This window comes from Leptodactylus fuscus, chromosome 6 (genome assembly GCF_031893055.1).
Source record: "Leptodactylus fuscus isolate aLepFus1 chromosome 6, aLepFus1.hap2, whole genome shotgun sequence".
NCBI classification, from domain to species: domain Eukaryota; kingdom Metazoa; phylum Chordata; class Amphibia; order Anura; family Leptodactylidae; genus Leptodactylus; species Leptodactylus fuscus.
Window position 1 is genome coordinate 13,835,893 of NC_134270.1, and position 21,204 is coordinate 13,857,096.

The 21,204-nt window shown below is 43.3% G+C and overlaps 1 protein-coding gene across 1 annotated transcript in view; it reads left to right on the plus strand.

Moving 5' to 3' along the window:
• The window catches only part of CA10 (carbonic anhydrase 10), a 223,744-nt gene that overhangs the window by 97,468 nt on the left and 105,072 nt on the right, over window positions 1-21,204 (plus strand). The window lies entirely within an intron of this gene.

The window sequence follows — 21,204 nt, forward strand, 5'->3', positions numbered from 1 at the left end:
TAAAGTTCAGTGGAGGTGGAATTATGGTCTGGGGGTGTTTCTCCTGGTATGGACCAGGGCATGGTAAACTCAACACCGACGCCTATTGCACTACTATAGATAACAGTGTGCTTCCTACATTATGGGTCGGACCAATGTTACTTCCAGGATGACAACGCCAGCTGTCATGTAGCGAGGTCTACCATGGCTTGGTCCAGTGACAACCAAGTTAACTGACTGGTCTGGCCTGCCCAGAGCTCAGACTCGAACCCTATCGAGCACCTCTGGGATGCGTTGGATTGCCGAACAAAGGGGTGCAGCAGCTGTCCAAAATCGGTGAAAGAACTTACCTGTCTTCTCCAAGCCGAATGGAATAAAATACCACTAGGACTTGGGGAAAGCCCCGGAGGGTTGAAGCTGTAATTGCCACTCATGTCGCTTGGACCACAGGTGTCCAAATACTTATCAGTAGACAGTGTATATTAGGATAAACCAACCATATAGAAGGGGTCTTCAAGAAGGTTTTTGTTGGAAACGGTGAGGGCACAAGTAGTAACTGATGTCTGATGACTAGCCTGTCCGGTTATCCGGTTGTCCTTACAAGAAAAACAATAAAATTTGTTTTTGGAGTTCCTTAAAAATAGAATTAAAAAAAAACGTGTAGAAACTTTTTGAAGATCCCTTGTATAATCCTGTACATAACGAAGCAGTGAGATAACATGTAACGTAGTCATGATATGGTCGCCATATTGTTTACTCATAGCCTAAATTCAGAATATTCTTAAGTACCGTAGACGTGAGCGGTAAGCTTCTGGAGTTTGTAGTTTCCGTCTTTAGGTAGAGCCTGTAAATGAGTAAATGAAGTTGATAAGCTGTAACATTGTTTAACTGATCAATTTCTTGAAATAATATCCTCTTATCCCGCTCTCCACAAAAGATTATAAAAAGTACATCAAATGAGCGTAATTACATGCAATCATCCTCTCGGAGGAGACGTGGAATAATGGAATTGGAGAGTGTAATTGCTCGTCTTGTACACAATTATATTTTATATGGTACATATTGTTTTACCACCCAGTATATGGTGAATAACTGGTGTTACAGTATAGTCCGGAGCAGCGAGGCGCAGGCATACCGCACACGTGGGTCTAGATTCATAACGGCCCATTAACATCCGCTGCCTCAACGGTAATGGTCACTTAAAAATACAAGATGTTATCTGAGACCCGTCATTACTGTAAAAGCCTAACATTAGGAACAAAGGACACGAGGAACAAGGAGATATTATTTATAAGCAGATGACATGCTGGTGCGCCCATTAACTCTCTCCTCTTTTTAACCCTCTCGTGCAGGAGAGCGGTTTCACTTTCTAATTTGTTGTTATAGAAGTTTCGTTCAGAAGTTCGTTTTTTGGGATCGTAAGTGTAGCTTTATATCAATTAAAGGAGTTGTCAAGGAATTGGACAATCCCCTGTGTAGGCCAGAGAAGGTGTAGCTAAAAAAATTAAATCATACTCGCCTTTCCTGATGCTCCATTGTACACCGCCAGTGTTGGTTCAGTCCTCTTGCTATGTCCTCCTTGCTAGAAGTCCTGCACCCCACATGACTGATGAACCCAGGACTTACTAGAGAGGGACCGGCAATGTCACCAGTTCCTTCTGAGCGCTCACGAGTATGTCCGTTTTTTTAGCTGACCATTGTTTCTGCCCATCAAAAACATGGACACGTGAATACATTCATGCACTGGGAAAAAATGGACGTAGCCTGACTGTAGTTCACTGTGGTCTGAATAAGGCCTTACTTCTATTCTTTCGTTTCCTGCCTCTCTCTCACTTTTCATATGTCTCTCTCTCTCTTTCTGTTTTCTTATGTCTCTTTCTCTCTCTTTTCTTATGTCTCTCTATTCTTTCTTATGTCTCTATTATTTCTTCTGTCTCTCTATTCTTTCTTTTCTTATCTCTCTCTTTTCTTATGTCTCTCTCTTTCCTTTCTTTTCTTATCTCTCTCTTTTTGTTGTCTCTTTCTTTTCTTATATCTCTCTTTTCTTATGTCTCTCTATCTTTTCTTATGCCTCTTTCTTTCTTTTCTTATCTCTCTCTCTTTCTTTTCTTATCTCTCTCTCTCTATCTTTTCTTATGTCTCTCTTTTCTTATCTCTATCTTTTCTTTTGTCTCTCACTTTCTTTTCTTATGTCTCTCTTCTTATGTCTCTCTCTCTTCTTATGTCTCTCTCTTCTTTATCTCTCTTTTTATGTCTCTCTTTTCTTATGTTTCTCACTTTCTTTTCTTATCTCTCTCTTTTTTCTTATGTCTTTCTCTTTTCTTATGTCTCTCTCTTTTTACTTATCGCTATCTTTTCTTTTGTCTCTCTCTTTCTTTTCTTATGTCTTTCTCTTTCTTTTCTTATGTCTCTCAATCTTCTTACGTCTCTCTCTTTTCTTATGTTTCTCACTTTCTTTTCTTATCTCTCTCTCTCTTTCTTAAGCAGGAGCTGTAATATATCCAAAAAAAAAAATAAATAATAGAATTGTTTCTAGTGACTTCATGAGTTCTAAGACAGTCGGGATTTTGTTGGGAACTGGAATAACTGCAACGTCTAAGTCTATTCCCATGAAATTACTGTCTTGGGCAAATGAGTCTACCTGTCATGTGCTGAAAATTTCTTAAATTTCTCTCTTTTATGTATGAGACTGATTGAATTCTGTGTTGAATGTTAAAAAGTTGTTTACGGTAAACATTGTCACGACTGCGGAGTCTGAAATGTTCATTTACGGAAAATAATTGTCAGGATTGAAATATATGTGAAAAATTCTCATGGTAAATAGTGGAAAAGCTCGGAACAGGAAATTACCGGCATCTGCTTAGAGGATTTGTATTCTTCTTCTACCTTCTACTTAGATAATCAGATGAAGGTGTACAAGGTATCTGCAGTGTTCTCTGTACATAATAGTACTAGGCAGTCCTTAGATACAAGCTCAGAGTATAATAGTACTGTGCAGTGTATATATATATATATATATATATATATATATATATATATATATATACACAGTCCAGCCATATTAATGTGACCACCGCCTACTTTTGACGTCAGCGTTAAATAACCAATGGCAGAAGGCGCGTGTCATCAGCCATCTGGGTGCACTCATCATTGTGGAAGGCACGATGGAGCAACACAAGTATGCATCTATCCTTGTGGACCATGTTCACCCCTACATGCGAATAGTTTTTCCTCAGGATGATGGCGTCTACCAGCAGGACAATGTGACGTGTCATAAAGCTCGCAGTGTACATGCGTGGTTCGAGGAGCACCAGGATGAGTTTACCGCACTCCCTTGGCCAGCAAATTCCCCGGACTTGAACCCAATCGAGAATCTGTGGGACCACCTCGATCAGGTTGTTCGCGCCATGGATGCTCGATCGCGTAACCTAGCACAGTTGGCCATGGCACTGGAGTCGGCATGGCCAGTGAACATCATCACAACATCCCCTCTCTTCCTGCACGTCTCGCAGCGGTCCGCTCTACCAAAGGGGGTTATTCTGGATTTTGACAGGTGGTCACATTAATGTGACTGGACTATGTATATACAAGCCCAGACTATATTAGTATTGTGTGGTGCCTATATTCAGGATGTCCTGTACATATATCTGAGGTGTTATGGTCCCTCATATCTCTCCTTGGTGTGATGGCTCCCCCCATCATAACACCAGCACCACAGACAGAGCAGTCACCACAATGGCCTCTATCCTCAAAACCAACCATTAACAGATCATAATCAGAACCTGGATTTGTTGCTAAAAACAATGCAGTTCCAATTCAGTCCAGGTTTCTCGTTCACGACACTACAGCAAACAAAGGCAACGGTGGATGGCTGTCAGTGGCAGGACATGTAATGGGTGGTGGACAAGGAAACTGTAGGAGCTTCTTGTGCTTATTAATGGATCAAACTCTACTGGTGTTCTTTCTGGAGCCTGTTCATCATGTGTGCGTGCTGTTAAATAACCACTGCTCCCAGTACCTCCTAGCAGCTAGGGCAGAACAGCCAAAATGGCGGCAATATAATGTCTTTGAATTTGCTGTAGTGGCATGTCTAAAAGTCACCTCTTACCAAGAGGTACACTACCCAAAAGTGACCTCTCAGGGGAACATTCACACGGAGTTTCCGTGCGCTGATGCCGACACGGAATTTGCGTCAGCATCCGCGCGGAAATAAAGTCCCCCCCATTGACTTCCATGGGTTCTGTTTTCCGTGCGGAACCCATCGAAATCAATGGGGGGAAAAAGCCTCCCATTGCTTTCAATGGGTTCCGTGCAGAAAACGGAACCCATTGAAGTAAATGGGAGGTTTTTTTTTTCTGCGTGGATTCCACGTCAGAATCTGCACAAAAATACTCCGTATGAATGGACCCTGAGAGCTTATTTTTTATAACAACTTCCTATAGATTTCCCATTCCTTTTGGAGCCACATTTGCCTTCTTTTTCCCATGGTGCAATGCTTGTGAGTCAACCTCCCTACTAGAACTGCTTCTCTTCCATTAACACCAGCACAGGTAGATATTTATCGAAATTAACCAGGGCAGAATTTTGGCGACGCCTCGATTTGTAGACTGGCCATTGCCGCCCTCCTAAATCCACTTTGTGTACATTGTCACAGATTTTGGCTCGTCTTCATTAGCGATACTTCCCAGCTTGCTACATAAGCTTCTGGATCTCTTTAGAACATGTACGAATAATATTAAAAAAAAGCCCGGATCAAGGAGACGGAACGTGGTTGTACAATCTCGCACATCTGTTGTGATTTCCGTTTAATCTCTTGCAGATTAATTTTCATTTGCTTATGTAGGTGGCTCCGCGGCGTTCTATTGTCTCTGCCATAGGGACGTATATAATTTACAGCTCATGTATTTTTTTTTTTTTTTTACTCAAGGTTTTTAATGACTACACGCGACATGAAAACAATTTAGAAAAGATTAAGCAAACATTAAATTATTCTGACCAATTGTTTCACAGTGGGAAATGTTTCACATAAGCGGGCTAAAAGCTTTCCGATCTGCGGATGATGGTCAGTTTCATTATGTGCAATATAATTGAATTATACAGCAAACGGGGACGTCGTATTTGGTTATTCTCTACGTACAATAGACCAGATCTTTCGGGGATTGTATTGAAGCCGGAAATAAACTTAACTACTTAAGGCTTCCGTCAGCCTGTTGACTGTGTACGTCCAGGCTTCAGCTGATCTCTGAGGATGTACCATTATGTTCTGGCAAAGATTACAGCTATATGGGGTCATAGAGTCCGGCAGTCTGAGCACTGGCCATATGGCTATGGAAACCACCAGGCTTGTGATCCTCTGGATACAGGAACTGCATTGTATACTAGGAGGCTGTATTCCTCCTGTAACTGGGGCTAATGTATCCACTTCCAGCATAAAAAAAAATGTGATGTTACAACTAGGGTTGAACGATCGTGTTCGGAAAAGATCGTATTCCAATCTGCGATCGAGAAAATTTCATGGTTGTGATCGGAATTCCGAACACGATCTTTTTTGGTGGGATCGAGATCGGTGATTATTTCCCACAATGCTTTGCTACTGGCCAAGCATTGTGGGAAAAGCTAACAATGTTAGCCTTCACTCTGAGTATACGCTCCACTTATTCTGAGCGGAGCGTATACTCAGTATGAAGGCTCCACTGCGGTTCCATAGGAATGAATGGAAGCAGCCGGCACACAGCCTTAACCCCCTGCACACCGGCTGAGTCCATTCATTCTAATGGGAGACTAGCTAACATCTCTAGTAGCTACTTACCTGCAGAGATGGCTGGTCTGGTGCCCGGTGTTCTCATTCTTGTTCGCCTCGCTGCCCTCGCCTCCCAGGTTAGTGTTAAAGAGCTAGGAAGAAGGCGGGGCTTGTGGCTTAGGAGAGTGTGGGCGGGTACAGGGTGGGGAGACGTGACATCTCCCCTCCCAGTACCCGCTCACACTCTCCTAACCTGGGAGGCAGGGGACAGTGAGGTGAAGAAAAACGAGAACACCGGGCACCGGACCAGCCATCTCTGCAGGTAAGTGGACACCAGGGGGGACTAAGTAGCCAGAGGATTAAAAAAAATCCTCTGGCTACTTAGTGATTTAAAAAAATCAGTACACAGTGTGGATTATAACAATTAAAGCGTTCACTTGTTAGATTCCATGCTGTATAGTGAATAGGATTGTTTTTAAAATCCGATCTCCGATTAGTAAAAAAAAATCCCAATGAAAAATGATCGGAAAACAGATTTCAAAATTGATCCTGAAAAGTCAAGATCGGCTCAACCCTGGTTACAATGTTCTCCAAAGATCTATGACGACCTTATACGGGGAACAAAATGGAAGAGTAAATAAATCCTAGTTAAGGCCCCGTTCCCACGGAGTAACGCGCCGCTCATTTAGACACGTAAACACGTGTCAGAGCAAGGCGCTTCAAAACAGATCCCATTTACTTCAATGGGTGCCGGCTTACACGCGCTACCCATTGAAATCAATGCGTTATAAAGCCTCCCATTGATTTCAATGTGAAGCGTGCGTAAGTCGACACCCATTGAAATTAATGGGATCCGTTTTGAAGCGCCTTTACATGTCTAAGTGAGCAACACATTACTCCATGGGAACGGAGCCTAAGACAAAAAAAAATTACCATGTCCACATCACAGGTTCAAGTCCCATCCCCGGTGATACAAAACTGTATGCCACCTACATGAAAGTAACAAAGAGGGAAAACTATTCAAGGCCGTGGTCCGGCATAGTGTAAATGCCGCGGTTTGCCCGTGGTGTTTTACAGTCACTGTGTAGTGAATGGGATGCTATTGAAGTGCAAGAAAATACATGCTGCAATTTCCAAAACTGTTACCATTTTGGAAATCGCATCATGTTAATTATACCCAGTGGTGAACCTAGCCTCTCTGCTGCCTGAGACGGACAATCAAAAGACACTAAATACCGGGGGAGAGGGGGGTGTTCATCTTTTGATCGTCTGCCTCAGGCAGCGGGGGAGGGGGGTGCTAGTGGTGACATTACAGTGAATACAATGTAGTAATATCTTGTGCACTTCTTGCAGCTGTGACTTGACTTAAAGTTTGCAACACACCCAACCCCAATATATATATATATATGTCCCACAGCAGCCCCTGCAGCCTATATTATGCCCCACAGTGGCACAATAGACTGTGGGACATAACAGAGGTTGTAAGAGGGATGTTGTGGGGAATAATAGAGGTTGCAGGGCCCACAGTGGACCCTTCAAGCTCTATTATGCCCCACAGTTGGCAGCCCAACTATTATACCGTATATACTCGAGTATAAGCCGAACCCTCTAATTTTACCACAAAAAACTGGGAAAACTTATTGACTCGAGTATAAGCCGAGGGGGGAAATGCAGCAGCTGCTGGAAAATTTCAAAAATTAAAATGGTTGGAGTTTTTGGGTGCAGTAGTTGCTGGGGAAGGGGAGGGGGTGTTTTGGTTGTCTGTCTGCCCCTTCCCTGAGCTTGAGGACTGGGTTTTTTTCCCCCCACTTGGAATTTTTTTTTTTTTTTTTTTTGCTTGACTCGAGTATAAGCCGAGGGGGGCTTTTTCAGCACAAAAACTGTGCTGAAAAATTCGGCTTATACTCGAGTATATACGGTACCTCACAGTTGCACACCCATGGACTATTATTATACTTGGGGGTCTTTTTAGACCCCCGAGTATAATAATAAGAGACCCAGGGGAAGTGAGGGAACATAATAAACACTGTTACTCATAAAGAGTGTTACTCTCCTCTCCGGGATCCAATGTTAATCCTAGCAGGCTTTGGACCTGTATAGAATGACCCAGATGTCACATGATCTGGGATATTACCATACAGGCCCGAAGCCTGTGCTAGCATTATCATACAGACCCGAAGCCTGTGCTAGCATTACCATACAGGCCTGAAGCCTATACTAGCAGTAAGAGGCTTTCTGCCCCTATTATACCAATAAGGAAAATGCCTGGATTTCTGTAGAGATAATTGATAATAATAATCTGTAGAGATAAGGTTTTCCCCTGTGAATTTTTTTCTACAATATGTGGATGTGATTAGCCAGACTTCCATCCACTTTGCAGGTAATGTAGAACGCTGCGTTTTAGCTGAGGCCTCACGTTGTGAAGACGCAGCTTTTTTTGTTGTAGATTTTGCTGCGATTTTGAGCCAAAGCCAGCAGTGTATTGAGCAGAAGGTAGAAGTATGAGAACTTCCTATTTCCATTCCTTTTGTAACCCGTCTTGGCTTCAGCTTAAAAAAAAAATGTAAAAAAAATGCAGCAAAATTTGCAACAAAAAAACCCCCTGCATTTCCACAACGCGGGGCCTCAGCCTAAAAATAATTTTTATAGGACTTTGTGCTGTATAAAAATTAAAAAAAAACAAACTGGAAAAATGTGAAAAACAGACATGTTTCCCAATTTTTTTTCCCAGATAGTAAACAGAAAAAAAAACATGCAAAAATAAAAATAAAGCCCTTGGAAAAATTCGGTACCGGATGTACCGTAGAGAAAAATGAAAGAAAATGTACCGAAAAACGATAATGCGTCTGGTTGTAAACCGGGGGAAATTATCCAGTCTCAAAGCGGTTAATACAATACAAATCATGAAAATCAATTCACTTTAGATAATTTCGGGCCAACACCCATTCATGCGTTTTTCCTGAGCCCACCATACATACAGTCCTATGAAAAAGTTTGGGCACCCCTATTAATCTTAATCATTTTTGTTCTAAATATTTTGGTGTTTGCAACAGCCATTTCAGTTTGATATATCTAATAACTGATGGACACAGTAATATTTCAGGATTGAAATGAGGTTTATTGTACTAACAGAAAATGTGCAATATGCATTAAACCAAAATTTGACCGGTGCAAAAGTATGGGCACCCTTATCATTTTATTGATTTGAATTCCCCTAACTACTTTTTACTGACTTACTGAAGCACAAAATTGGTTTTGTAACCTCAGTGAGCTTTGAACTTCATAGCCAGATGTATCCAATCATAAGAAAAGGTATTTAAGGTGGCCAATTGCAAGTTGATCTCCTATTTGAATCTACTCTGAAGAGTGGCATCATGGGCTACTCAAAACAACTCTCAAATGATCTGAAAACAAAGATTGTTCAACATAGTTGTTCAGGGGAAGGATACAAAAAGCTGTCTCAGAGATTTAACCTGTCAGTTTCCACTGTGAGGAACATAGTAAGGAAATGGAAGACCACAGGGACAGTTCTTGTTAAGCCCAGAAGTGGCAGGCCAAGAAAAATATCAGAAAGGCAGAGAAGAAGAATGGTGAGAACAGTCAAGGACAATCCACAGACCACCTCCAAAGAGCTGCAGCATCATCTTGCTGCAGATGGTGTCACTGTGCATCGGTCAACTATACAGCGCACTTTGCACAAATAGAAGCTGTATGGGAGAGTGATGAGAAAGAAGCCGTTTCTGCACGTACGCCACAAATAGAGTTGCCTGAGGTATGCAAAAGCACATTTGGACAAGGCAGCTTCATTTTCGAAACAAAAATTGAGTTGTTTGGTTATAAAAAAAGGCGTTATGCATGGCGTCCAAAAAGAAACAGCATTCCAAGAAAAACACATGCTACCCACTGTAAAATTTGGTGGAGGTTCCATCATGCTTTGGGGCTGTGTGGCCAATGCCGGCACCGGGAATCTTGTTAAAGTTGAGGGTCGCATGGATTCCACTCAGTATCAGCAGATTCTTGAGAATAATGTTCAAGAATCAGTGACGAAGTTGAAGTTACGCCGGGGATGGATATTTCAGCAAGACAATGATCCAAAACACCGCTCCAAATCCTCAGGCATTCATGCAGAGGAACAATTACAATGTTCTGGAATGGCCATCCCAGTCCCCAGACCTGAATATCATTGAACATCTGTGGGATGATTTGAAGCGGGCTGTCCATGCTCGGCGACCATCTAACTTAACTGAACTTGAATTGTTTGTCCAAAATACCTTTATCCAGGATCCAGGAACTGATTAAAAGCTACAGGAAGCGACTAGAGGCTGTTATCTTTGCAAAAGGAGGATCTACTAAATATTAATGTCACTTTTCTGTTGAGGTGCCCATACTTTTGCACCGGTCAAATTTTGGTTTAATGCATATTGTACATTTTCTGTTAGTACAATAAACCTCATTTCAATCCTGAAATATTACTGTGTCCATCAGTTATTAGATATATCAAACTGAAATGGCTGCTGCAAACACCAAAATATTTAGAACTAAAAATGATTAAGATTAATAGGGGTGCCCAAACTTTTTCATAGGACTGTATGTGTGTTTCTTTGAGTGCATCTGTTTTCGTAGTTCTATGAAGTCTCTGCCAGACTCGTCTGTCGGTAACTGATCTCCTGGGAGTACAAAAGTATTGAGCATATTGTAACCCAACAGCCTAGGACACCCCCATACACATTAGCAGAAATCATTGGCTTCAGCCAACATTTTAGGCCTCACATTACAGAAAAGCTGCTTTTTTTTTTGTTACAAATTTGGCTGCGATTTTTTTTTCCAGCCATGGGGACCCCCCAGAATGGACTACCGAATGCATTGGCCAAGCGGTGTGCAGTGAAAGCACATGGACCCCATAGACTATAATGGGGTCCGTGTGCTGTCCACACGAAACATGCAGACAGAAAATTATGGGAAGAATATGCAAATCTGTCTTCCATGATGTAATTAGGAAGTCAGGTGCCTCAGTATTGCAAACCAATAGAGGACGCTCACTGGAATGTGCAAGCCTGTCTTCCCTGATGTAATTAGGAAGACAGAATTTCAGTGAGATAACCCAATAATGGTTTGCTCCCTTTAGCATCATGCTCGACCTTCCAAGAGGCCTTTGTTTTGCATTGATGCTGGGATTATTACCAGGTATAGTCTCTCGGCTTAATAAGTCTCCACACACCTATATGGTGGTCTATCCCCAAGGAGTGACAATATCCCCTTAACCCTGAGGGAAAATTAGTTCACAATCTACTTTCCTGTCCACATGATTCGTGCAGAGACCGTGCAGTCTATGGGGTCTGTGCTTTCACTGCACAGCGCTTGTCAATGCGTTCGGTAGTGCGTTAGGTAGTCAGTTTGGGGGGGGGGGAGGTCTATGACTAGCCACAATATCACTATATAGAATCTCCCATAAAATAGTGCAAAAAATAAAAAATAAAAAAATAAAAGTTGTAAATCCCTCCTTTCCCTAGAATACATACAAAAGTAGAAAATTACTGTTAAACACATGATGTATCCCTGTGTCTGATAGTTCCCGGTCTACTGAATATAGGGGATCTGCAGTGCTCCTGTTCCATCGGGAAGGGGTTAATAGGAGCTCTGCAGATACCCTATAGTCAGCCAGACTGAATTCCAAGTGGGGAAAAAAAAAACAGCCCTCAAGGGGAAGGGGCAGACAGACAACCAAAACACCCCCTCCCCTTCCCCAGCAACTACTGCACCCAAAAACTCTGACCATGTTAATTTCTGAAATTTTCCAGTAGCTGCTGCATTTCCCCCCTAGACTTATACTCGAGTCAATACGTTTTCCCAGTTTTTTGTGGTAAAATTAGGGGGGTCGGCTTATATTCGGGTTGGCTTATACTCGAGAATATACGGTATGTCAATTTTGTACATTTAGAGAAAAACAACTTTGAATTCTTATGTAAATGAGGCAATTGGTGCACTAAGGGCCGGCCTTCAGCTCCCTGGAGCACTGCACGTGCCAGTCAGCCCCCTATCATTTCCTGCCTATGCCACTTCGTGCGGTGAGAATTGATCTTCCCCATCACCCATCCTACTTGAGCAGTAAGAGGTCTGAAGTCCCACCCTAAGTGCACCAACTGCCTCATTTGCATAAGACTTCAGAGTTCTTTTTGTACAATTCTACCAATGAAACATATGTAACAAAGGTATGATGTTTATCAATGTAATATGGCATATAACACAGTGGTGGCCGTTCTATATGCTCGAGGAGATGATAGTCTCCCTTTAAGGCTGTATTCAGACGGCATTTTTCAGTGTTTTTTATGTTTTTAATAGATTTTTTTGTGGGCAAATGTTTTAAATCCAGATGTAACTTTAACTCCTTCCATATGTATGTTATAATGTCAGCCACAGAATATGGCAGGTTCCAGCTGTATTATATACCAGACACTTGCTAGTAACAGCCGCGAGTGGTGCCGGCACGGATCATGGCTGATAACTATCGTGTAGTACAAGGAGAGATTGACACCTTCATAATAGAACAATAAGATATGTCAGTAACCAATAGACTATTTGTATCCAGATATCCTCAAGAGATTAGTTTTACCTTCCGTTGAGTAAACTGGAAAATAAAAGAAAGTGAGAAAAATAATGAAGATATAATATTACCAACTGAGCCTACAACTAAAAAAATGGTCTTGTCTAAATATTCAGACACATTCCCCTATATCCATGATGGCGAACCTATGGCACGCGTGCCAGAGGGGGCACTCAGAGCCCTCCCTGTAGGCACCCGACTGTGGAACAGATTATACTGTGTGGAGCTCACTGAGGAGCAGATTGTACTGTGTGGGGACCACTGTGCAGCAGATTATACTGTGTGGGGATCACTGTGCAGCAGATTATACTGTGTGGGGGCCACTGTGGAGCAGATTATACTGTGTGGGGGCCACTGTGCAGCAGATTATACTGTGTGGGGGCCACTGTGGAGCAGATTATACTGTGTGGGGACCACTGTGCAGCAGATTATACTGTGTGGTGACCACTGTGCAGCAGATTATACTGTGTGGGGGCCACTGTGCAGCAGATTATACTGTGTGGAGCTCACTGTGGAGCAGATTGTACTGTGAGGGGAGCACTCTGCACCAGATTATACTGTGTGGGGGCCACTGTGCAGCAGATTATATTCTTATTCTTAACTCACATGGAATCATCTCTGCCCCAAAATCAACTCCAAATTGCAGCTAAATTCCAATGGGTGGAAGTCATGGACACTTCCCTCGAAGTTTCCCTGCAGTTTACATGGCTGAATTACTGCATGAAGAGCCTTGGTTCACATCTTTGTTTGGTAATCTGTTCTGGGAGTCCACATGGGGACCCCCGAATGGACTACTGAACGCACTGGCAAGCGGTGTGCAGTGAAAGCACACGGACCCCATAGACTATAATGAGGTTTGTGTGCATTCCCGCCCGCACGAATCATGTGGACATGAGAGTAGATCATGAACTACTTCCATGTTCGCATGATTCGGGTGGGCAGCGTGCACATTATAGTCTATGGGGTTCATGTGCTTTCACTGCACACCGCTTGCCAATGCATTTGGTATTCCATTTGTGGGGGGTCCTCATGTGGACTCCCTGGAATGGATTACCAATGCAGATGTGAACGAGACCTTAGTGCAACCTTCTACTGCAGGTTCCACTGGTTCAATATTGGAGAGTAATTTGAGGAGTCTTCTGCCTCCAAATTACCACATATAAACCTACGCTTACTCCCTCCCCCTTCCTATTCTAAACACATTAACCCTTGACCAAACATGGGTATGAGTGGGTTGGAGGGAATAGTTGTTGCCCTAATAATCATTTGTATACAGCCAATGTACACTGCCTGGCCAAAAAAAAAGTCGCTAGTGTTAATATTTAGTTGGGCCACCATGAGCACGAATAACAGCACGCATCTGTCTCGGCATGGAGTCTATAATGTTCTGTAGTGTAGACTCAGGAATTTTGATCCAATTCTCGAGTATCAGGGAGCCCAGGTTACGCAGATTCGTTGGGGGTGGTGAGTGACAGCGCAGGTTCTTTTCCAGCACATTCTAGTGTTTCGTGTGCTTCTCGTCGCACCCGGACATGACAATCACTCTGGAACAATGTGAGACGTGATTCATCTGACCACATGACCTTTCTCCACTGCTCTAGGGTCCAATCCTTGTGGTCTCTTGCAAATGACAGGCGCCGACGTCTGTTGGTCTCTGTCACCAATGGCTTTCGTGTGGCGATACAACTGTTGAGACCCATTCCTTTGAGTTCTCGTCGCATTGTTCGCTCCAAAATGTGTCGCTCCGTCGAGTTGAACATCTGTGTGAGCTCAAAGGTGGTTTTCCAGCGGTTATTCTTCACCAGTCGCTTTAGGGACCTACGACCTCGAGTTTTGAGTATAGTCTTACGCCCACACTTTCCACGGTTGGAGGGGGGTTCTCCACCATCTCGCCATGCTCGTATGATACGCTGAACAGTTCTCTGTCCAATACCAGTTACTTCGGCTATCTCCTTGGTCAATTTATTGGCCTGATGCAATCCAATGACTTGCCCCTTCTTGAAGGCACTAACATCTCTTCCTCTGGTAGCTCTTCCGTTGGTAGACATCGCTTCACACCTTTAATTATGATCTGTCCTTGACAGGCTACAGCTCAATTATATATATTCAAGAATATATGCAGATTCCTGTCATGAACAGTTTATAATTATATCAGGGCTGGAACGGTACCTTGTTGCACAACGATTTAATTTTTTTTGGCCAGGCAGTGTAGTTTACCCAAAGTAACAATACGCTACTAGAGAAGAGCGAACAGTAAAATGTTCAAGATTCGATATTCGTTTCGAGTAGCCCCTAAATATTCAACTACTCAAATCGAATATCGAACCCTATTATAGTCTATGGGGGGAAAATGCTCGTTTCAGGGGTAGGTAACATTCGATCAAATTATACTTACCAAGTCCACGAGTGAGGGTCGGGTTGGATCCTCCGAGAAGTCTTCTCCGTGCAGCGTCCCCGCGGCGTCTTCCGGCTCTGAATTCACTCTGCCAGGCATCGGGCCTGGGCAGAGCCGACTGCGCATGCCATCGCACTACAAGCAGACATGCGCAGTCGGCTCTGCCCAGGCCCGATTCCTGGAAGAGTGAATGAAGAGCCGGAAGACGCCGCGGGGAAGCTGCACAGAGAAGACTTCTAAAGGTAGGAGAAGAACCAGCGTTGATTGGCCGACTGTATAGCATTCGGCCAATCAACGCTGGTTCTGCATCGAACTTTTCCATTCGAATAGCGAGTGGTACTCGATCGAGTACGAGTATTTCGAATACCGTAGTATATCTACTCGATAGAACACTACTCGCTCATCTCTATACGCTACGTAACTCTAATCTCGTGCTCTAACTCGGAACACAATGCCAATCCAGCAAGTAAAATAAGTGCCTAAAAATTAAAAAAATATAACATTTTTGTTTCAAAATTATAATCCATTTCTGAATGACTTTACCTACATTTGACAAGCCCTCGAATGCGGTAAGATTACAACACTGGAAGTTCATGTAATTTTCCTTTTTACGAATAAGATTTTAGAAAATGTACAGTTAATAATAGTACAAGCGAATTAACGGGAGATTTCTATTCATCTTGTGGGACTGAATTTAATAAACCAAATTAAAACGGGGTAAGAACTGGTAATAACAACCCGGAATATTCTGTTCTAATTGCAAAGAAAATGAGTAGTTTGGAAACTTAGTAGGAGATTTGGAAGGACTTGTATAATCTTACGGAGACAGAAGACTTTCTTCTGGCGAGCTGTTGATGATTGCAGATTAAAGAGGGTATTTAAGTGTTCCTCTCAGCGCAAATGCATCGCCTTTCATCAGCCTCGGAGAACTAATTCCCAAGGTGGAAATATTTCACGCGTTGAAAGAACGCCGCCTCGAAGGGGCTGCCTTCAACTCCCCAAACATGCACTCTATCAATGGATTGTTTCAGGCGTAGCTTTTTTTTTAATCTCCGCGTTCTACGGTATTCGGTAGCAGGGCCCCCGGAAAATAAACCACTTTTAATAGTAAGATACTTACTTACAAGGTGCCTAGCTTGGACTGGAAATGTTCCTGTATTTCCTAAATCCGAGGGGCTACATTTGTCTTTGTGCTGTTGACTTGGAGGCTAAAGTAATGTATTGGCGTTTTTAGTTGACTTGTCGCGCCACAACTCTATATTCCGATGCTGGTACAAGAATATTTCCAGGCTAGTGTATCAGGCTGCTAAACGAGAAAAATGGTGCAAGCGCTGGAGGAAATTGGAAGCTCGGAACTCGCTATATATTTAATATTGCATTGCCGGGATTTCTTTTAACCGTTTCATGTAAGACCTGGAATTTTTATCTCTACTACATCATGCTGAGCGTAAGTCAATGATCAGGGTCATAATAGTATGGCGCGGAGTCATGCCTGCTACATCTGGCTGTAATATACAGGAACAGATAATACTAAAACTCCAGCAGATTAACTTCCAAGATATTATCCGGGTGGATTGTAAGGGAGGGGAGGGCTAGGAAAAAAAAAATACTGCAATGCTCAAATTAATGTGTTTGGTTCACCACATCCTCCCCCACAAAAAAAAGCAATAAAAAGTCAAGAAGTCGGCCATACCAGGAAATGGTACCGATAAAAATTGCAACTTATCCCACAAAAAAGAGGCTTCCCATAGCTCCGTCATCAACAAATTGCAAAGTAACCACTCGCAGAAGGCACGTGTCATCAGTCATCTGTGTGCACTCATCATTGTGGAAGGCACGATGGATGAGCACAAGTATGCATCTATCCTTGCGGACCATGTTCACCCCTACATGCCACTTGTTCTTCCTCCGGATGATGGCATCTACCAGCAGGGCAATGCGACGTGTCATAAAGCTCGCAGTGTACGTGCGTGGTTGGAGGAGCGCCAGGATGAGTTTACCGTACTCCCTTGGCCAGCAAATTCCCCGGACTTGAACCCAATCGAGAATCTGTGGGACCACCTTGATCGGGTTGTTCGCACCATGGATGCTCAACCGCATAACCTAGCGCAGCTGGACACGACACTGGAGTCGGCATGGCTCAACATCCCAGTGATCATCATCACATACAACATCCCCTCTCTTCCTGCACGTCTCGCAGTGGTCCGCTCTGACAAAGGGGGTTATTCTGGATTTTGACAGGTGGTCCCATTAATGGGACTGGACTGTGTACCTCCTATGCTGCCCCTGCCACCTCTTCTGTCACCCCTTCTACCTCATAGATTCTAAGCAGGGCTCTCAGTTCCATTGTGTAAATAGACTTCTTAGGGAGGGTTCACACGGTGTAACGTGCCGCGTGATGTGGCACATCTACGCCGCGGGACCCTTTGCGGGCCGTACACGCTCCCATTGATTTCAATCGTATGCGCCGCGCTAGTTTGTGGCCGTGATGTTGTTAGTTTGCGGCCGCAAACTAGCGTGGCGCATACGATCCCCGCTCCCATTGAAATCAATGGGAGCGTGTACGGCCCGCAAAGGGCCCCGCGGCACGTTACACCGTATGGACCCTCCCTTACTCTGTAATGTCTCTTTTTGTCAGTACGTGAAGCCTACAATCTATGAAGTGCTGCGGAAGGCCGGGATCAACCTACCATTGGATATTGTTATGAAGGTGTCCGTAAATTTTTTTTTTTATTTTTTTTTTAAAGGTAGCAGTTATAAAATTGGACACACTAGCATCAGTTAGTGTCCAATTTTTTATACTGTCCGTTTTTTGTTTTTTTTTTGTTGCGTTTCTGCTTTCTGAGCATGCGCAGAAAACAACGGCTACAAAATAACGGACAGTAACTGATGCCGATGTTACAGTGCCCCGCATCAACTCCCTGGATCCAGAGGGTACTGTCCTGCTATCCCAGGAAATGTGCTCTAACTCTGTGTCCTCAGGAGGCAAATTACATTGAATACAATGGTGGAGCTCAAAGTCATCACTTCCATGCTTCACCATTTAGGCTACAACTAGCGCTGTATACCGTGCAGGAAAGTGCAATGTGGCCTGAGCCATACACAACACTAGTAGCTCGCAGACAGCTCAGTCGAAAGGGGCTACGTGAATATATATTTATATTTGTATGTATTATATTGTGATGGAGCCATAAGTGGGCATTATACTGCTTGGGGGCCACTTAGGGGGTATAATACTGTGTGATGGGCAACTATATTGTCTAGGAGCCATTATACTGTACAACGACCACTATTTGGGGGCCACTGAGGGTACATTATAGTGTGTGGGGCATTTTACAGTGTGTAGCCAATTGGTGGACATTATACTAAGTGGAGCCATTTATTGAACAGCTGATCTGTGTGGGATTTAGGTCATTATGAAAAATCCATTTGGGGCCAAAGTATCCATTTTTTTAATCTATTTATCTTGTCAGTCATTGCTCTCTTCTTCTAGTCTAAGGCCTGGTTCATGAGGACCCCGTGAACGGACTACCGAATGCATTGGCAAGCGGTGTGCAGTGAAAGCACATGGACCCCATAGACTATAATGTGCTTTCCACGCGGTCATGAGTCATGAGGACAGGAAAGTAGACGTGAAGTACTTTTCTGTCCGTATGTTCCATGTGGACATTGTGTAAAGCTCATGGACCCCATTATAGTCTATGGGGATCCGTGTGCTTTCACTGCACACACCGCTTGCAAATGCGTTCGGTAGTCCGTTCGGAGGGGTTCCCATGCAGACTCCCCGAATGGATTACCGAAATGCAGATGTGAATGCAGACAAGCCTAAGCTGTCTTTGTCTGAGTTTGTATGCTCTCCCTTGTTTGCTTTGTTTCCACAGTCTAAAGGAATACTGGTTGTGAGCCCTATATGGGACAGTGAGTGAAGACGATGTCTATAAAGCTCTATGGTATATGTTGGCATTATGTAAGCAAGAGAAATAAATAATAAGTATATGGGCAAGGGTTCTTTGCAGTTACAGTAGTCAAATTCTGGAATGCCTTTCTCTAGGAGATAGTAATGGCAGATACCATGATACCTCGAGATTGTGAGTAGTAGTTACGGTGCCCCGCATGACTCAACCAAAATTCCCAACTCTCCTCTTGGTGCAAAATTGAGGAAGCTTTATGTCTACTTCATGGTGGTGATAGTCTTCCACCGGATCCTTATGGTCTTCATTCCTCCTTATCTAGATGGGAGTTGGAGTGTCCATGATGCTGGTGTAGGAAAGGAGACTCAGGAGATGACCAAATATAACATTAACTACAAATGTTGCAGAAAGGCAACCCACGGCTTTCAGACAATGGAGGTACAGTTCTTATAACAGAGGCCCACTATAAGTATGGGGTTGGCCCATTGCATTGTAGTTCCAGTAGACTGAACTCTCAGTAGGTGCCAATTTCATAATGTTTCTCATACCGTGACTTGGGCAGGGTCAATACTCTGAAAACCTTGTTCCTCTTATCCCCATATCCAATACAGGACCAAAGATTCTTCTCTATCATTGATAGCTACATATTCCCTATCTCAGGATTGTAGCACAGTTGAGGATTTTCAAGACTCTAGACTTGCACCCTTCCACTTTGGAAGCCGGAAGAAGACTCCTGTCTCCCGACACTGTGGAAGAATTTTGGAAAATTTTGGCGAGATTGATCCAGGGATTTACTGGGTTGCCATGTTGGGGCTCTGCCTCATAAGAGCTTTTGCGTTCTTCTGGATCAATGTTGAGGGATAATAAGTTGAACTCAATGGACATCCGTCTTTTTGACCTCTTGAATAGGGTTGAGCCGATCCTGACTTTTCAGGATCGATTTTAAAATCCGATTTCCGATCATTTTTCATTCGAACCCAATCTCGATCCCAATTCTGATCCCAATGCAAGTCAATGGGATTTTTTTATTAATTGGAGATCGGATTTTAAAAGCAATCCTATTCACTATACAGCAAGGAATCTAACAATTGTTAGAATCCACGCTGTGTAGTGAATCACTAAGTAGCCAGAGGATTTTTTTTTAATCCTCTGGCTACTTAGTCCCCCCTGGTGTCCACTTACCTGCAGAGATGGCTGCTATGGTGCCCGGTGTTCTTTGCCTCGCTGCCGCTCCAGCTGCTGTCTTCTTTGCCTCGCTGCCCCCTTCCTGCCAGGTTAGGAGAGTGTGGGCGGGTTAGGAGAGTGTGGACGGGTACTGGGAGTGTATTCAATGTGAAGGCATTGTGGGAAATACTAACGATCTCGATCCCACCTAAAAAGATCGTGTTCGGAATTCCGATCGCGATCGTGAAATTTTCTCGATCGCCGATCGGAATCCGATTTTTTCCGAACACAATCGCTCAACCCTACTCTTGAGTCATTCAAACATATATGGCGCCTGTAACATTCTGTACTGCCTTAAATAAGATCCACCTGTCGACCGTGCAGGTAAATGTATAACGGAAAGTAGAATAATAATAGAGCAAGAGACAAACATGAAAATAAAAAGCTTTAATTTAAGGACTCCACTAAAGTGTAATAAAAAAAATTCTCCTAATTCCCAATTATCTTCCTAACCGATGAGTGACGGGAACTAAAATGGACTTTTTGCCTTTGATGGTCTTAAACCTTTCTTATTCGGCGTTACTTTCATTTCCGCATTAAATGAAAGCGCGCTAGTCCTAGTATTTCTTTCACTGGAAGGTGTATATGACATGGCGTATAATCCAAGTGAGTCATATAGTGTAACTTTTTTTTTAACTTAATTAGTGAATTGTAAACTAACCAAAAGAGAACGGGAGAAGTGCTTAAAATGGGTTTGGGATTAGAAGCGTGCGAAGGAAATTGCTAGAGTTGCTAAGCGACAGCTCTATTGATGTGTGTAACAGTACAAGAATAATCAGTTCTGCCTAGTCATCCAGTGAAGAGCGGCACAATGTATCGACACATACACACAATATGCATTATAGAAAACTTCGGATAAAAGTTGTGGAGAAAGTGCTAACAAAATATCAATGTTCGGTATGCATTATAAATCATACGGCATACTTTACTACCCTAATAGGTAGTGTGATGCTCCATAAGATACGCCATGCTTTCATGCCTATTAAGACATGTATGTAAAGACTGAGGTCTAGCATTGCTCTATACAACTTCAATAACCATTGGCCAAACACCAATCAGGGCTCATTCACATCTGCGCCCGGGGTCTCCGTTATGCCGGTTTCCGTTTCTTGCACGAAATAGAAACTTGCAGGTGTTTTTCAAACCCATTCAATTGAATGGGTTTGAAAAGTGTCCGGCTGTGAGCGCCCGTGAGCGTTTTGTGCTCTCCGCAGCAAAACCGTTTCTTTTTAACCCGACGTAAAGTCGGACAGGCAGGACTTGGTGTCCGGTTTATAAAAATTGGTTTCGCCACGGAGAGCATAAAACACTCACCAGTAGAGATGAGCGAGTAGTAACCGATCGAGTAGGTGTT